Here is a 15,704-nt window from a genome sequence, read left to right on the forward strand (position 1 = left end):
GACCCGATGACCCGGAGATACAAGATGATCGGGGCTGTAGAATACACCCCCTATCACCTACTGTATCTATGGGGAGGTGGCAATTTCGCCACCCCCCAGGAGAGCTGCTATTGGCTGGACAATAGCAGCCGGCAGGGGAGGGGTTAACCGCTTTCTCCTGCAGCTCCCGCGGCTGGCTGGGTTCAGTCTGCGGTCAGAGCTGCTGGAGGAAGACCGGGACCCCCCCTCTGCTGAGATCGGAGCCCCCGCAGAAGGAAAGGAGCCCCCCATAGATCAGGGAAAGAATACAGCCCAGGGAAAGGTAGAGTAAAAAGTAAAATAAAAGTAAAAAAAAGTAAAATAAATAAAAAATCCCCCCCCCCTGCCCTCCTAATAGGGCTCAAGAGTACGCCTCATCTTTTTTTAGCGTTTTCAGAGCGCTGCGATTTGCCCCCCCCCTTTTTTTTTGCTCACATAACGGTGTGTGATTACTAATCACACACCGTTATACATAGTTACACCAAGCACTCACTACACACTCCCCTGCCCCCCCCTCTTCTACCAGACCCCGCTGTACAGTATGGCCATGGACACGTAAGCGGTTCGAGGCTATTTGGAAATGCCTTCATTATGCAGATAATGAGGCATGTCCACCCCGAGGTGATCCCGCCCATGACCGGCTTAACAAAGTGAGGCCGGTCATCGATCACTTTGGGGCCAAATTTTTGGAGGCCTATGTACCGCTTAGGGAGCTCTCGGTTGATGAGTCTCTTATCAGATTTAAGGGGAGACTCATCTTCCCACAGTATATTCCCTCGAAGCGGGCGCGGTATGGCGTGAAGCTCTATAAACTTTGTGAGAGTACCTCCGGGTACACTCTCAAGTTTAGGGTGTATGCGGGACGAGATTCCCGTATTGAACCCCCAGATTGTTCCCCCACTCTGGGTGTTAGCGGAAAAATCGTTTGGGACCTTATGTACCCATTGCTAGATAAGGGTTACCACGTGTACGTGGACAACTTTTATACCAGCATCCCTCTCTTCACATCCCTTGCCGCCAGATCCACGTCTGCTTGTGGGACCGTGCGGAGAAACCAGAGAGGCCTCCCTCTAAATTTGATCCAGACACCTATTCCCAAGGGTGAGTCCTGTGCCCTTACCTATGAAAACCTGTTGCTGGTCAAGTATAAGGATAAGAGGGATGTCCTTATGCTGACCACTATTCATGGTAACGGCAGCTCACCTGTCCCTGTGCGAGGTACCACAACAACGGTCCTCAAGCCTGATTGTATTCTGGACTACAAGCAGTATATGGGGGGAGTTGATCTCTCAGATCAAGTCCTCAAGCCATACATGGCCATGCGGAAAACACGTGTATGGTACAAAAAAGTTGCGGTCTACATGGTCAGGTTGCCATGTACAACTCTTTTGTACTGTACCGGAACGCTGGCAACACAGGGACATACCTCCAGTTCCAAGAAGAAGTCTTAAAGGTCCTGATCTTTGCTGACCGGGAAAGAGCAGGCCGGACTTCCCAAGAAACTGGAGTTATAGGTACCAGGATCGTCCCAGGCCAACACTTTCCAGGTGAGGTCCCCCACACTGAAAAGAAGGGACGATCCCAGAAAAAATGCAGAGTGTGTAACAGGAGGGGGATACGGAAGGTCACCACCACTCAGTGTGACACTTGCCCCGGTCATCCGGGCCTCTGCATTAAGGACAGCTTCAGGGAGTATCACACTTCCATGGAGTACTAAATTTTCCCTCTTCATTTAAATTTTCCATAATTTGACCCCAATGTACCAAGTCCAGAGTACATTCCAAATTTTAACCCCATAAAACCACTAAATTGCCCAAAAAAACAAATTTCATAAAAAAAAATAAAATAAAAAAAAAAACTGATAAGACCTCTGGGGGTATTTTTTCCAAAAATGGTCATGGATCACTGAGTCACTATCATCGGGGACTTTTTATGTTGCCTCAAATGCGCAGCACTCTCTCTCCACCTGAGCGGGTGCGTATTTGAGGCAACAGGTTAGGGACGGCCACACACGTCACATTCCCAGAATGATGATTCAGAGCATAGGGTTTGGGGTGGGCATATTTTTTTTTAGTTTTGGCTATGCTCTGGGTCATCATTCTGGGAACATAACCTGTTTTATAATTTTATGTCCCACTGTACCTCTTGTTATTTATTAGTTTACCCCATATAATGCCCCTTGAGGGGGGGGGGGGGTCCCACTGTTCTGGCTCCATAGGCAGCTGTCTAGAAGCTGTGTTTTTTTTTTTTTTTGCTGTCCTGGCACCATAGGGGCTTCCTAAATGGGACATGCCCCCCCAAAACCATTTCAGCAAAATTAGATTTGCAAAAGCCAAATATGACTCCTTCTCTTCTGAGCATTATAGTGCACCAACAGAGCGCTTGACATCCACATATGTGGTGTTTCCATACTCAGAAGAGATGGGGTTACAAATTTTGGTGTGCATTTTCTCCTATTACCCCTTGTAAAAATGTAAAATTTGGGGGGAAACTACCATTTTAGTGAAAAAAAAAATAATCATTTACACATCCAACTTTAACGAAAAGTCGTGAAACACCTGTGGGGTGTTAAGGCTCACTGTACCCCTTGTTACGTTCCTTGAGGGGTGTAGTTGCCAAAATAGTATACCACATGTTTTTTTTTTTGCTGTCCTGGCACCATAGGGGCTTCCTAAATGGGACATGCCCCCCTAAAACCATTTCAGCAAAATTAGATTTGCAAAAGCCAAATATGACTCCTTCTCTTCTGAGTATTGTAGTGTGCCAACAGAACGCTTGACATCCACATATGTGGTGTTTCCATACTCAGAAGAGATGGGGTTACAAATTTTGCTGGGCATTTTTTCCTATTACCCCTTGTAAAAATGTAAAATTTGGGGGGAAATTAGCATTTTAGTGAAAAAAAAAGAAAATCATTTACACATCCAACTTTAACGAAAAGTCGTGAAACCCCTGTGGGGTGTTAAGGCTCACTGGACCCCTTGTTACGTTCCTTGAGGGGTGTAGTTTCCAAAATTGTATGCCTCAGTAAAACTCACTCTCCAAAATCCCTCTGTCGTTCCTTCCCTTCTGAGCCCTCTAGTGCACCCGCCGAACACTTGACATGCACATATGAGGTATTTCCTTACTCGAGAGAAATTGGGTTACACATTTTAGGAAGATTTCTCTCCTTTTACCCCTTGTAAAAAAAAAAATGGGTCTACAAGAACATGCGAGTGTAAAAAAATGAAGATTTTGAATTTTCTCCTTCAATTTGCTGCTATTCCTGTAAAAAAAACCTAAAGGGTTAACAAACCTTTTGAATGTCATTTTGAATACTTTGAGGGGTGCAGTTTTTACAATGGGGTCATTTGTGGGGCATTTCTAATATAAAAGCCCTTCAAATCCACTTCAAAGCAGAACTGGTCCCTGAAATATTTCGATTTTGAAAATGTTGTGAAAAATTGGAAAATTGCTGCTATACTTTGAAGCCCTCTGATATCTTCAAAAAGTAAAAACATGTCAACTTTATGATGCAATCATAAAGTAGACATGTTGTATATGTGAATCAATATATAATTTATTTGGAATATTCATTTTCCTTATAAGCAGAGAGCTTCAAAGTAAAAAAAAAAGCAACATTTTCAATTTTTTCATCAAATTTTGTAATTTTTCACCAAGAAACGATGCAAGTATCAACAAAATTTTACCCCTAACATAAAGTAGAATATGTCACGAAAAAACAGACTCGGAATCAGAATGAAAGGTAAAAGCATCCCAAAGTTATTAATGCTTAAAGTGAAAGTGGTCAGATGTTCAAAAAATGGCCGGGTCCTACAGTGAAAATTGGCTGGGTCCTTAAGAGGTTAAAGATCATTGTTGAAATTAGCATTAAGCATGTATTAGCTACTGCTAAACTTCCAAAAATTAAAGGCCCAAGGCCAGAAGCATCAGTGAGGCAAGAAGTTCCAGTAAGGCAAGAAGTTCCTGAAAGACACAGGATGAGTCAGGAGCAAGCATTCACAGTACCCAAGAGGGTTTCATAACCCCTTCAATAAAGATCAATGTTGAAATTTGCATTAAGCATGTATTTAGCTTCTGCTAAACATCCAAAAATTAAAGGCCCAAGGCCAGAAGCATCAGTGAGGCAAGTAGTTCCTGAAAGACACAGGATGAGTCAGGAGCAGGCATTCGCAGTACCCAAGAGGGTTTCATAACCCTTTACATTTAAAAGATCAATGTTGAAATTTGCATTAAGCATGTATTTAGCTACTGCTAAACATCCCAAAATTAAAGGCCCAAGGCAAGAAGTGTCAGTGAGGCAAGTAGTTCCTGAAAGACACAGGATGAGTCAGGAGCAGGTATTCGCAGTACCAAAGAGGGTTTCATAACCCTAACTGATAACCCACGAGGGTTTCATAACCATAATTGGGAAGTGTTGGTGTAGCAGCATGGTCAATTTACTCTGAGGCATCTGGCATTGGTGGCTGGAAATACTGGCTGATCCATCCCTGATTCATCTTGACAAACGTCAGTCTCTCCACATTTTTCGTGGACAGACGAGTTCGCCTTGGGTTGACTATGGCCCCGGCCGCACTAAACACCCGCTTTGATGGCACACTACTGGCCGAGCAGGACAGCTTTTCCAGGGAAAACTCTGCTAGTTGCATCCATAAATCAAGTTTGGCTGCCCAGAAATCCAGCGGATCTTCAATGTTTGTTGGCATGGCCATGTCAAGGTATGCCACCCCCTGCTGGTTCAGGTCCTGCTCCATGTTTACCTGCTGCAGATGAGTTGTTTCACTATGCGGGTGAAGAAAGCTACTCATCAGCCACTGTAGACTCAGGCTGCTGCTGATTGAGCTGGTACTGCTCCTGCCACTCCTCCCCTCCTTAGCAGCCATGGCAGTGGAAGGAGAGCGCAGAGGGCCCCCCGAGGCAGACCTGTGAGTGTATGGACCATGCTGCCGATATGCATCAGCCAACTGACTACATAGGATCTCTCTGTAGTAGGTCAGTTTGTCCTCCCTCTCAGTGGGTGTAAAAAAAGGCCCCCATTCTGGGAGGGTAGTGAGGGTCCAATAAGGTGGAGATCCAGAAGTCCCCCCGCTGATTAATTTTGACAATTCGGGGGTCACTACACAAGCAACTGAGCATGCATCGTGCCATTTGCGCCAGTAACTCGGAGGGACTACCTGCCTCCATCTCCACTGCATACTGCCAGAGTGTGTCTGGGTCCTCTGTCTCGCCTTCCTCATAACCCTCCAGCTCCTCTGGCTGCTCCTGCTCCTCCTCTCCTGTCCGATGACTAGAAACACAGGCCATCTCATCCAACCTAAACTGTGCTCCATTCTGCCCCTCATCCCCCTCCTCCAGTTCAGCCCCCACAGGGCTCATGTAGCCTTGAGATGTAGGCGCAATGTCTCCATTGCCGTGACCAGCCATCGTTTCAATCATTTGTTGTAGGAAATGTAGGCGACTTACAAATAGTGTGGCTTTCTCAAAGGGCCTCAGCAAACGACAGGTGTCACGTATGAGCTGCCACTGGTTCACATTGAAGTTACACAAGGGAGTACTCCTATCTGCTTAAATCATCAATAAATCGGTGATGGCTTTTCTTTGTTCGTATAGTCTGTCCAACATATAAAGGGTGGAATTCCAACGTGTGGCAACATCACAAATAAGACTATGTTGTGGGATACCGTTCTGCCGCTGCAGCTCAAGGAAGGTGTGTTTGGCGGTGTACGAGTGGCTGAAGTGCATGCACAGTTTCCTTGCCAATTTCAGGATGTTTTGCAAATGGGGAGAAGACTTGAGGAAGTGCTTGACAACCAGATTCAACACGTGTGCCATGCAGGGCTCATGTTTCACACTTCCTTGTCGCAGCGCGGACACGATGTTCTTCCCGTTGTCGGTCACCATGGTTCCCATTTCCAGATTTCGTGGAGTAAGCCATACTCGGATTTCTTTACAAATTAATTTTAGCAGTTCCTCCCCTGTGTGACTCCGTTCGTCAATGCAACCCATGTGAAGAACAGCTTGACACCGCCATGCCCTAAACACGTGGTACAATGAAGGGCCACCAAGATTTCTACGTGCAGTGGAGGCCGAGGACACGGTGGAGGATGAGGAGGTGGAGTCGCACACTGACACAGGGCCAACTGCCTGAGAGCGAGAGCGTGGAGGAGGAAGCGGTGTGACCTGTCCAAGTTGCTGTTGTGGCTGTGCAGGAACCACAATTACCCAGTGGGCCGTAAAAGACAAGTATTGTCCCTGCCCGTAGTTACAGCTCCAAACATCGGCGCTGCCATGCACTTTTGAACACACCGACAGGCTCAAGGACTGGCCCACCTTTTCTTGTACAAATTATGCAGGGCTGGTACTGCCTTATTCGCAAAGAAATGACGGCTTGGGACTCTCCACCTCGGCTCGGCACAAGCCATCAATTCTCTGAAAGGTGCAGAGTCCACCACTTGAAAAGGGAGGGACTGCAGCACCAGCAACTTGGACCGGAGCACATTCAACTTCTGCACCTTTGGATGAGTGGGCGCATACTGTTGTCTCTTGGACATGGCTTCGCAGATGGATTGTTGGCGGAATGGCTGACTAAAAGCAGGAGAAGCAGGAGCATCTGGAGCGACAGAAGGAGGGTTTGACACACAGCTCCTTTCGGCTGAGGTGCTGGAGCCTTGGCTGGATGAAGGAGGGAGCGAATGGCCACTGGGTGATGCAGCAGACTGGACCACTGCATCGGAGCCACGGTTCTCCCAGGCAGCTTTATGGTGGCGAAGCATGTGTTGACGCAGGGCCGTGGTGCCGACATTGGGACCCTGGCCACGCTTCACCTTCTGACGACATATCTTGCATGTGGCTACGTAAACCTCCTCCGGATGCCTGATGAAAACCTGCCACACCGCCGAGTAGCTGATTTTCCCACATACAGTCCGCACTAATTGACTGCTACTGTCACCATCTCCAGGAACCCCTCCCGGAAAGATAGGCTGACGCGAAGCAGGTGGTCTCCCCCAGGCACGTTTGGCTCCAGAATTTCCACTCCTGCCATCATGCTGACTGCCAACCGTGCTAGCGCCTTGCTGGCTCAGCTGCTGCCTCAAGGGCAACCTGCAACTCTCTTCTCCTGATGATGATGAAGCCCCTTCTGCACCCGGTTCCCAATTGCGATCGGCTTCATCATCATCAGCAGTTGTCTGCACGTCACTAATGTCCTCCTCAGGTTCCCCAACAGTGTCTGCTTCAGGACCCTGAACCCTGGCAACACCGCCTCCCACGTCACTTTCCGCATCACTACTTGGCCGCCTAGCGGAGCAAGCGGCGCATGTCTCCTCCCCTTCTTGGCTGGGCAGTAGCTGCTGACTGTCCTCTATTAGATCGTCCTCAGTGAATAGTGGAGCTGAACCCACAGCATAAGATACTTCTCTGGGAGAGGGAACAGCATAGGACAAAGGCAATGGGAGGACAGGGACTGCTCCCAGGCCATGCCAACTGAAGGTTGTGTCTGAGGAACCCACTGACTGTTGACTGGGGGTGTCAGATGTCACTTGTGATGAAGTGGATGAGCGTGTTAACCAATCGACAACGGCAGATGGGTTGCTTGTCGAGACACGACCACTGGCTGATAATGAGAGCTCAGGCCTCTCACTGCTACACCTGCTGCCACTCGCCCCTAGTCTGCTGCCAACTCTGCCTGAAGTATTTAGGCTTCTGCCACTCCTCTGTGCACGTCCTGGCACTTCTCTGCCTGACAAACTTAGTGCGTATATGAGGGTATTACAATACTATGAGGAGGTGAGCTCCAGACTGGACCAGGGGCAATTGCTGGATGTCGTATATCTGGATTTTTCCAAAGCATTTGATATGGTGCCCCATAAAAGGTTGGTGCATAAAATGAGAAGGATGGGGCTAGGGGAGAATGTGTGTGTAAGTGGGTAAGTAACTGTCTCAGTGATAGGAAACAGAGGGTGGTTATTAATGGTACTTATTCTGATTGGGTGACTGTTACTAGTGGGGTACCACAGAGGTCCGTCCTGGGTCCTGTTCTGTTTAATATATTTATTAATGACCTTGTAGAGGGGTTGAATAGTAAAGTAACAATCCTTGCAGATCATACTAAATTCTGTAAAGCAATAAACACTATAGAGGACAGTGCACTGTTACAAATGGATCTGGATAGGTTAGAGGTTTGGGCTGGGAAGTGGCAAATGAGGTTCAACACTGATAAATGTAAGGTAATGCACATGGGGAGGAAAAATCTGGGCTGGGGTTATGTATTAAATGGGAGAATACTTGGGACGACTGACATGGAAAATGACTTAGGAGTCTTAGTTAACAATAAATTTAGCTGTAGTGACCAGTGTCGGGCAGCTGCTGCAAAGTCATATAAAATCATGGGGTGCATCAATAGGGGCAGAGATGCCCACGACAAGGAAATAATTCTACAGCTGTACAAATCACTAGTCAGACCACACATGGAATACTGTGTAAAGTACTGGGCACCAGTGAACAAGAAAGATGTAGTGGAGCTGGAGAGGGTTCAAAGACGGGCAACCAGAGTAATATGGGGAATGGGAGGACTACAGTACCCAGAAAGATTATCAGAATTAGGGTTATTTAGTTTAGAAAAAAGAAGGCTTAGGGGAGACCTAATAACTATGTATAAATAAATCAGGGGACAGTACAGAGATCTCTCCCATGATCTATTTATACCCAGGACTGTATCTATAACAAGGGGGCATCCTCTACGTTTAGAGGAAAGAAGGTTTCTACACCAGCACAGACGGGGATTCTTTACTGTAAGAGCAGTGAGACTGTGGAATTCTCTGCCTGAGGAGGTGGTCAGGGTGAACTCTGTAAAAGAGTTCAAAACGGGTCTGGATGCATTCTTGGAGAGTAATAACATCGCTGGTTATGGATACTAGATTTATAGGGACAGAACGTTGATCCAGGGATTTATTCTGACTGCCATACATAGAGTCGGGAAGGAATTTTTACCTCTAGTATGAGGGTTTTTTGCCTTCCTCTGGATCAACTCAGTAGGGACTCATTAGGGATATAGGTTGAACTTGATGGACTCTGGTCTTTTTTCAAGCTCATGAACTATGTTACTATGTTACACTACTCTTTAAACAGTATTTGTCTAGAACAGCAGCAGGTGAATACTTATGGCTGTCCTTTCACAGTATGTAGGCCCTTGACAGATTAACAGTTACAAGATGGTACAATACTTGGATGTACGTATGCGGTATGCACTGAAGAGGGCATAAAAATGCGCTACAATGAGCCTAAAAACTGTGTAATTTTTGTAAAACACCAGCCGGTGAATACTATTGTTTGGACTTTCACAGTATGTAGGCCCTTGACAGATTAACAGGTACAAAATGGTACACTACTTGGATGTACGTATGCGGTATGCACTGATGAGGGCAGAAATATTTGCAACAATACGCACAAAAAAATCGGTATTTTTTTTAAAACACCAGCCGGTGAGTACTATTGTTTGGACTTTCACAGTAGGTAGGCCCTTGACAGATTAACAGGTACAAAATGGTACACTATGGAAAAAAAATCTGTATTTTTGAAAAACACCAGCAGGTGATTACTAGTGTTGAGCGGCATAGGCCATATTCGAATTCGCGATATTTCGCGAATATATGGATGAATATTCGTCATATATTCGCTAAATTTGCATATTCGCGTTTTATTTTCGCATATGTGGAAATTCGCGTATGCGAAAACTTGCATATGCGAAAATTAGCAGAAACCAAAATTAACATTAGCTAATATTCATATGCGAAAATTCGCACGGCGGTCTCACACAGTAGTATTAGAGCCTTCTTTACACCACACAAGCTGGAAGCAGATCACTGTGATGTTTACTGTGAAAAAATAAATAAAAAATAAACGAATATTCGTAATTACGAATATATAGTGTTATATTCGCGAATATTCGCAAATTCGCGAATATGCGATATTCGCGAATAAAATTTGCATTACGTATATTCGCGAGCAACACTAGTGTGCTTGTCTTTGGGGCTAAATGGCTATGTTGTGAGATTACCATAACACTGTGGCTAGCTTTTTGAAGAATTGTGAGAAAACCGTCACACACACAGGAGCAGACACTATATTACGAACTACACTAACTTTACAGACCCTGTAGCATAGTCAAATAAAAAGAAACCTGGAATACCCCTTTAATTCTTGCATCATGTGTAGCAATGGCCCATCTTCTTACTTCTTGGAAACACCTTCTGAACTGACATTGATGCAAAATGTTTTCTCTGCAGCTTCATTCCAAAATACATTATATAATAAAAACGAAAGATATCATTTAAAACGAATCCCACAGAAAAGAAGCCCCCCATATGTCAGTAGAAAAATAAAAGATAATGGGGGAGATTAATTAAAATCTGTGCAGAGGAAAAGTTGCCCATTGCAACCAGATTGCTTATTTTATTTTTCAAAGGCCTTGTTTAAAATGAAAGAAGCAATCTGATTGGTTGCTATGGGCAACTGCACCACTCTTCCTCTACACATATTTGATAAATATGGCTCTAAGAAAGAAGAAAATAATAACATTGGATGCAATGCTAATGGGGTTACCCTATAACAAAATTTGACATAGTGTATCTCTGTAGTCTTGTATGTATATGTTACCGTAGATCCAGTAAATTTCGGGTCAGAAAAAAGAAAAACTCTTGTTGAGAAACCTGCATTCGAATGTATCTCCAGGGTCAAGTTCAAGCCTCATCAGTGTCCTATATCTTTTTTATGCCAAAGCCTGCTACCAGCAAGTCACAAGTCCTGTTCCAGTTGCAAGTTCCACCACACCTGAGACAAATCTGGGCCGCATGTGTGAGTTTGGAGGATTTTGTCCAAAATTGGTTCCAGTCCATGTTGTGAATGCAACATGCTCAAGTTCCCAATATAAGAAGAAGTGTTTGCATAGTCAGAAGAGAAGAAAGCTGAACAAGGACCCCTCTGTGTGCACTAATCTCTTTAATGAATTATTCAGAGTTAGTGCTGTTTGGCTGAAGACATCACAAAAGTTCTTTAGTGTCTGCACTGCACATGGAGGGGCAAGCTGTGCATAACTAGCTTGCCCCCTGACTGGTGAGCAGTAAGAGGTTAAGAAATATACAGGCAAGGTTTTTAGCCCCCTCCCCCGCCTGTAAAACTTGCCAGTGGCTATAGTGGTATGTCCCATGGGTGGGGGGGAAGGAATGCACCAATCAGGGGTTTAATAGTTTCCCGGGCTTTGAGGGGCCCCCCTTGGGTATTTATAGCTGTGGTGCCTCCCTTCCCCCCTCAATCTGCCCAAGACCCGGAGTTTTGTCTGCCGGTTGGTATGTATCTGCCCCTTATATTATGGCCCGGATGTAGCAGAAGGGTGAGGGCTGGCATGCTCGCTTGTGGCTGAGCTGGCCTCCCCTCCTGTTGCACCCCGGCGTTGGGTTCGGGAGGCTGGCGGACCTCTCACCCTCTCACATTCCCGCCCTCCTTCCCCCTGTCCTGCCCGTTCCTTTCATCCTCTTCCTTGCCCCATTCCTCTCATCCTCTTCCCTGCCCCGTTCCTTCAATCCTTTTCCCTGCCCATTCCTTCAATCCTCTTCCTTGCCCCTGGCCCGAGCCCTCCCCCCGGGCGTGCTCCTCATGAGCGTGCTTTGCCTCCTTCCCCCTGTTACTGTCCCCTCCATCTCTGTGGTAGCGGCCCCTGGGTGGCTGCTACTGTTTTTTATTGCTTTGCGCAAAAGGACGTTTATTAACGACCATTTGCATGTCCCCAGCTATAATGCGCGCTCACAAGTTGAGCGCGCATCATAGCCGGTGGGTCCCGGGTTGCTATTAGCAACCAGGACCCATGCGAATGCCGGACATCGCCGATCGGGCAGATGTCCGGCATTACCTCTTTGGACACGGCGATCAAAGTTGATCGCCGCGTCTGAATGTGTATGTACAGGCGTCCCGGCTGCTCAGTCGGGCTGATCGGGACCATCGCGATTAAATCGCGATGTTCCGATCAGCTGGAACACAGCAGGAGGGTCACTCACCTGCCTCCTGCGTGTCCGCTCGTGGATTGATTGCTCCAAGCCTGAAATTCAGGCTTGAGCAATCAATCACCGATAACCCAGATCATTGCCATGTTAATACATGGCAAGTGATCTGTGTAAGGATCTGTGTGTGCAGTGTTATAGCCCCCTATGGGAGCTAGGGCAATGCACACAAAAAAAAAAAAAAGTTATGTTCATAAACATCATTTTACCCTTGCCATAATAAACGTTTGGATCACCCCCCTTTTTCCCCCCATACATAAAAACAAGAATAAATAAAAAAAATAATAATAATTAAATAAATAAATAAAATAAACAACTGTATTACAACAAGCATACACATATATGGTATCGCTGCGTGCGTACATGTCCATACAATATAAATATATCATCGATTGCAGCGCTCCATCAATGGCGTACGCGCAAACAAATTAATAAATAAATAAATTACAATAAAATAAAAAAGTACAAACTGTGTAGATTTCAACACACATACGCATGTGGTGTCCGAACTATCATGCTATATCCTCATTTGATCCGCACGGTTAAGGGTGTAAGCGCAAAATAATAATTAAATATATAAATTCTACAGTCCCATATAGCGTATTTTGGTCGCTTTTTATACCTATTTAAAAAAAAACTATCACAACTCGGATTGACACAACAATGGTACCGCTGTAAACTTCGGATCACGGCGCATGTTTCTTGCAGCCACTGTACCCCAAACCCTCCATCACCTCTCCGCCCCGAGTTCCCCAAAAAACCCCACTGCAGCTGCTGCTGTCCCTCTTCCTGAGTCCTCTACTGCTGGTTTCCCGGCGCCATTCCGGGCTGCGGACGAGTACCCGCAACCAGGTGGTCTCCAGCGTGCCTTGTCCCCTGCGGTGGTGAAGTGGTTCCTCCAGCTTTTGTGCCTTCTCCATCTTCTGGAATTGGTGAGCGTTCTGTTGCGGGGGGGGGGGGGGGGGGGCAGGGGTGGCTCTATTTTCGTGCCTGCCCTTGGGGCTTTGGCAGGCCAGTTGTCTTCAGCTGGCTAAGCTGGGTTGGTGCCCTCTCCTTCCCCGGTTAGTGTGCTTATGGCTGTGTTCTGGGTAGTATCCGCCTTTTGTTCCTGTGTGTTTGTTGGGTTTGGGTCTCGGATATGGGTGTATGTCTATGTTGGTCTCTGGTTGTGAGTTGGTGCTTGGTGTGGTATAATTTTCTGCGGTGCACGCTTGGGTGAGTGGTCTTTTGGCCTTACGCTCTGGATGACCGGGTTTTGTGGACTTAGCTCCTGAGGCTTGTTCCTTATCCAGAATCGGTGGCACCCAGTTACGGTTTTGTTTCTTTTGGTTTTCTCCCCCTTTGTATGGTGTTTCTTTCCATCACTAGTTGTAGTCCCTCTCCGCTGCTCTGTTTGTCCTAGTGTATTGTCTGATGTTTACTCCTGTTTTGCTCCCGATCTCTGGTAGGCATGGGACTCCTGTATGTCGTGCTGGGTGCTTTAGCTGATGTGGCGGTGGGTAGGTTTCGCTTGAGTCTCCATTTGTCTTTCCTTGTGGGTTCTTCTGTTCGTGGTGGTATTCCAGAGGGTGATTCTCCTGTGCTCTACGCTTGTTGGGGTGTGGTTTGTTGCAGTCTTCCGCATGCCGCTTTGGTGTTGGTCTGCAGCTTTCCTGTGGACGGGGAGTGATTGCGTTTTTCTGTTTTGGTCTCCTCAGGGCTCACTAGGTGCCCCTGTTCTGGTCCTTGTTGGTTTACTGAATGTTCCGCGTGGAATATGGTTCTGGGCGGAGTTTTTTCCTGCAGTTTGTCTCTGGCCGCCGAGGGTGTCTGGTATTTGTGCCCCCACATATGTGCCCCTGGTATGCTATGGGCCGACATTTCGGTTGGTTGGGGTTTTTCAGGAGTCGTGCAGTGGACTGGCCTGCTTTCAGTCCCCCGTTGCAGCGCACCGGGAGCTCGCTCTGTTCTCAGATGTGGCTGGTTTGGTCGGTTGTTGGTGTGGTGTTTGGTTTTCCAGTGGTGCTGTGAGGTGGTTTACCCCTGGGTCTTGGTAGTCAGTGGGTTTCTGCCATGCTTGGGGTTTTGTTTGTGCTTTTCCCTTGGTGTTGGTTGTGGCACTTAGGGTGCTTGCTTCGGCAGCTCATGTTCTAGACTTGTAACGTTACTGTGTGGGTTGGCATGGCCCCTGCGCTTGGTTGCGCGCTAATTTTGTGATGCTTTTCTTCTTTTCTAGGGTGTGATTTGAGTGATCATGGGGCGTGTTGTCGGTCTGACATTTGGGGCGTTGTCACTGCTAATATCTCTTTCTTTCGGCTTTCTTCCTGTGCTTTGCCTGTTGCATCTAGTGCTTCGCTGTTTGGAGTTACAATTTCTTTCAGGGCTATGCTCCCTGGGGTCGGTATTGGGTGTTGACGCTTTGTCCCGTTTTCTCTGGCATTAGTTCCGGAGGGTTGCTTGTGCGGCCGGCCTGTAGGTCATCGTGGAGAGTGGTGTAATTCTTTGTCCACTCTGGTGGCTCCTGCGACTTGGTCGCACTCACGGTATGGCGCTTGCGAGTGGTTGGTGTTGGTGTGGAGGCCGGGATGTCTACAGTCGAGGAGGGTCCCGGAGGTTCCAAATGGTCTGTGGACAGGGGATAAAAACATAAAAAAGTTTAAAAAAAACAATTGTTTTCATACCTGGAATGCCCCTTGAAGTAACCTTACAAGGCTCTGATGTTTGATTTCCTATTTCGTTTAATAGGATGTGATAATGGAAGTTATCTACTGTGTCACCTCTCCAAGGAGGTTCAAGATTTGTACTGTGTTCTCCGTGCATCCAAATAACATTCTGAGTATGTCACCTACTAATCAAAAAAAAAATAATTGAGTGGCTTTCCCGCTGTGCTGCGATCCAGTGGGGTGCGGTTGCCGCACGGCACATGGCAGGGGGTGATTTTCTTTTCTGCTTTGCGGTTGGTGTATACCTAGGGGCTGGGCCCGCGAGTGGGTGGCCTTGCTGTCGGCGACCGGTTTTTCCTATCAGTTTTTGGGTCACTTGGTGGCGGCTGCGGGTCAGGTTTTTGGTTGTCGCTTTTGCGTAGTTTTTGTGATCCAAGGTTTTGCGCTAGCTTTTTTCGGGGCTATGTGGATGGGGCACTTCCTTTCTCCTCATCTCCTTCCATGGGACTTGGGTGTCTGTATTTTTGAGTGCCTATTTTGTGCGTTTCACGAAAAAAGTAAAAAAAAAAAAAGGCCCGTCGGTCCTAGACTGCTTAGGTGATCCGGGACACGCAGCTTGTACTCCATGAGGGTCCGCGAATGACAGTTTTTTCCGTTGTTATCCTATTGTTGACTGGGTGGCGGTGGGGGCCCCCCCTTTTTTCTTTTTTGCTCCCCGCCCCCGATTATTCAGTTTCAGGTTTTTTGTCTGTTTTGGGTTTTGGCTTTTCTTTGATAGGATGTGGTTTTGTGAGTTCGGGATTTGCTCTATTTTTGTATCGGGGTCGGCGGAGGTGACTGGGTTTCCGGAGAGGGTAGCGCTGCTCGTGGGGTGCAGGCGATCTGCATGTTGTGTTGCTATTTTCGCCCAGTTTGATGTATCCCATATGTGTTTTGTTTTGAGAGCAGCTTTCCACAAGGTGGTGCGAGTGCTGTGGCACTCTTCGGTGTATGA

This window comes from Hyla sarda, chromosome 4, assembly GCF_029499605.1.
Source record: "Hyla sarda isolate aHylSar1 chromosome 4, aHylSar1.hap1, whole genome shotgun sequence".
In the NCBI taxonomy this organism is placed as follows: domain Eukaryota; kingdom Metazoa; phylum Chordata; class Amphibia; order Anura; family Hylidae; genus Hyla; species Hyla sarda.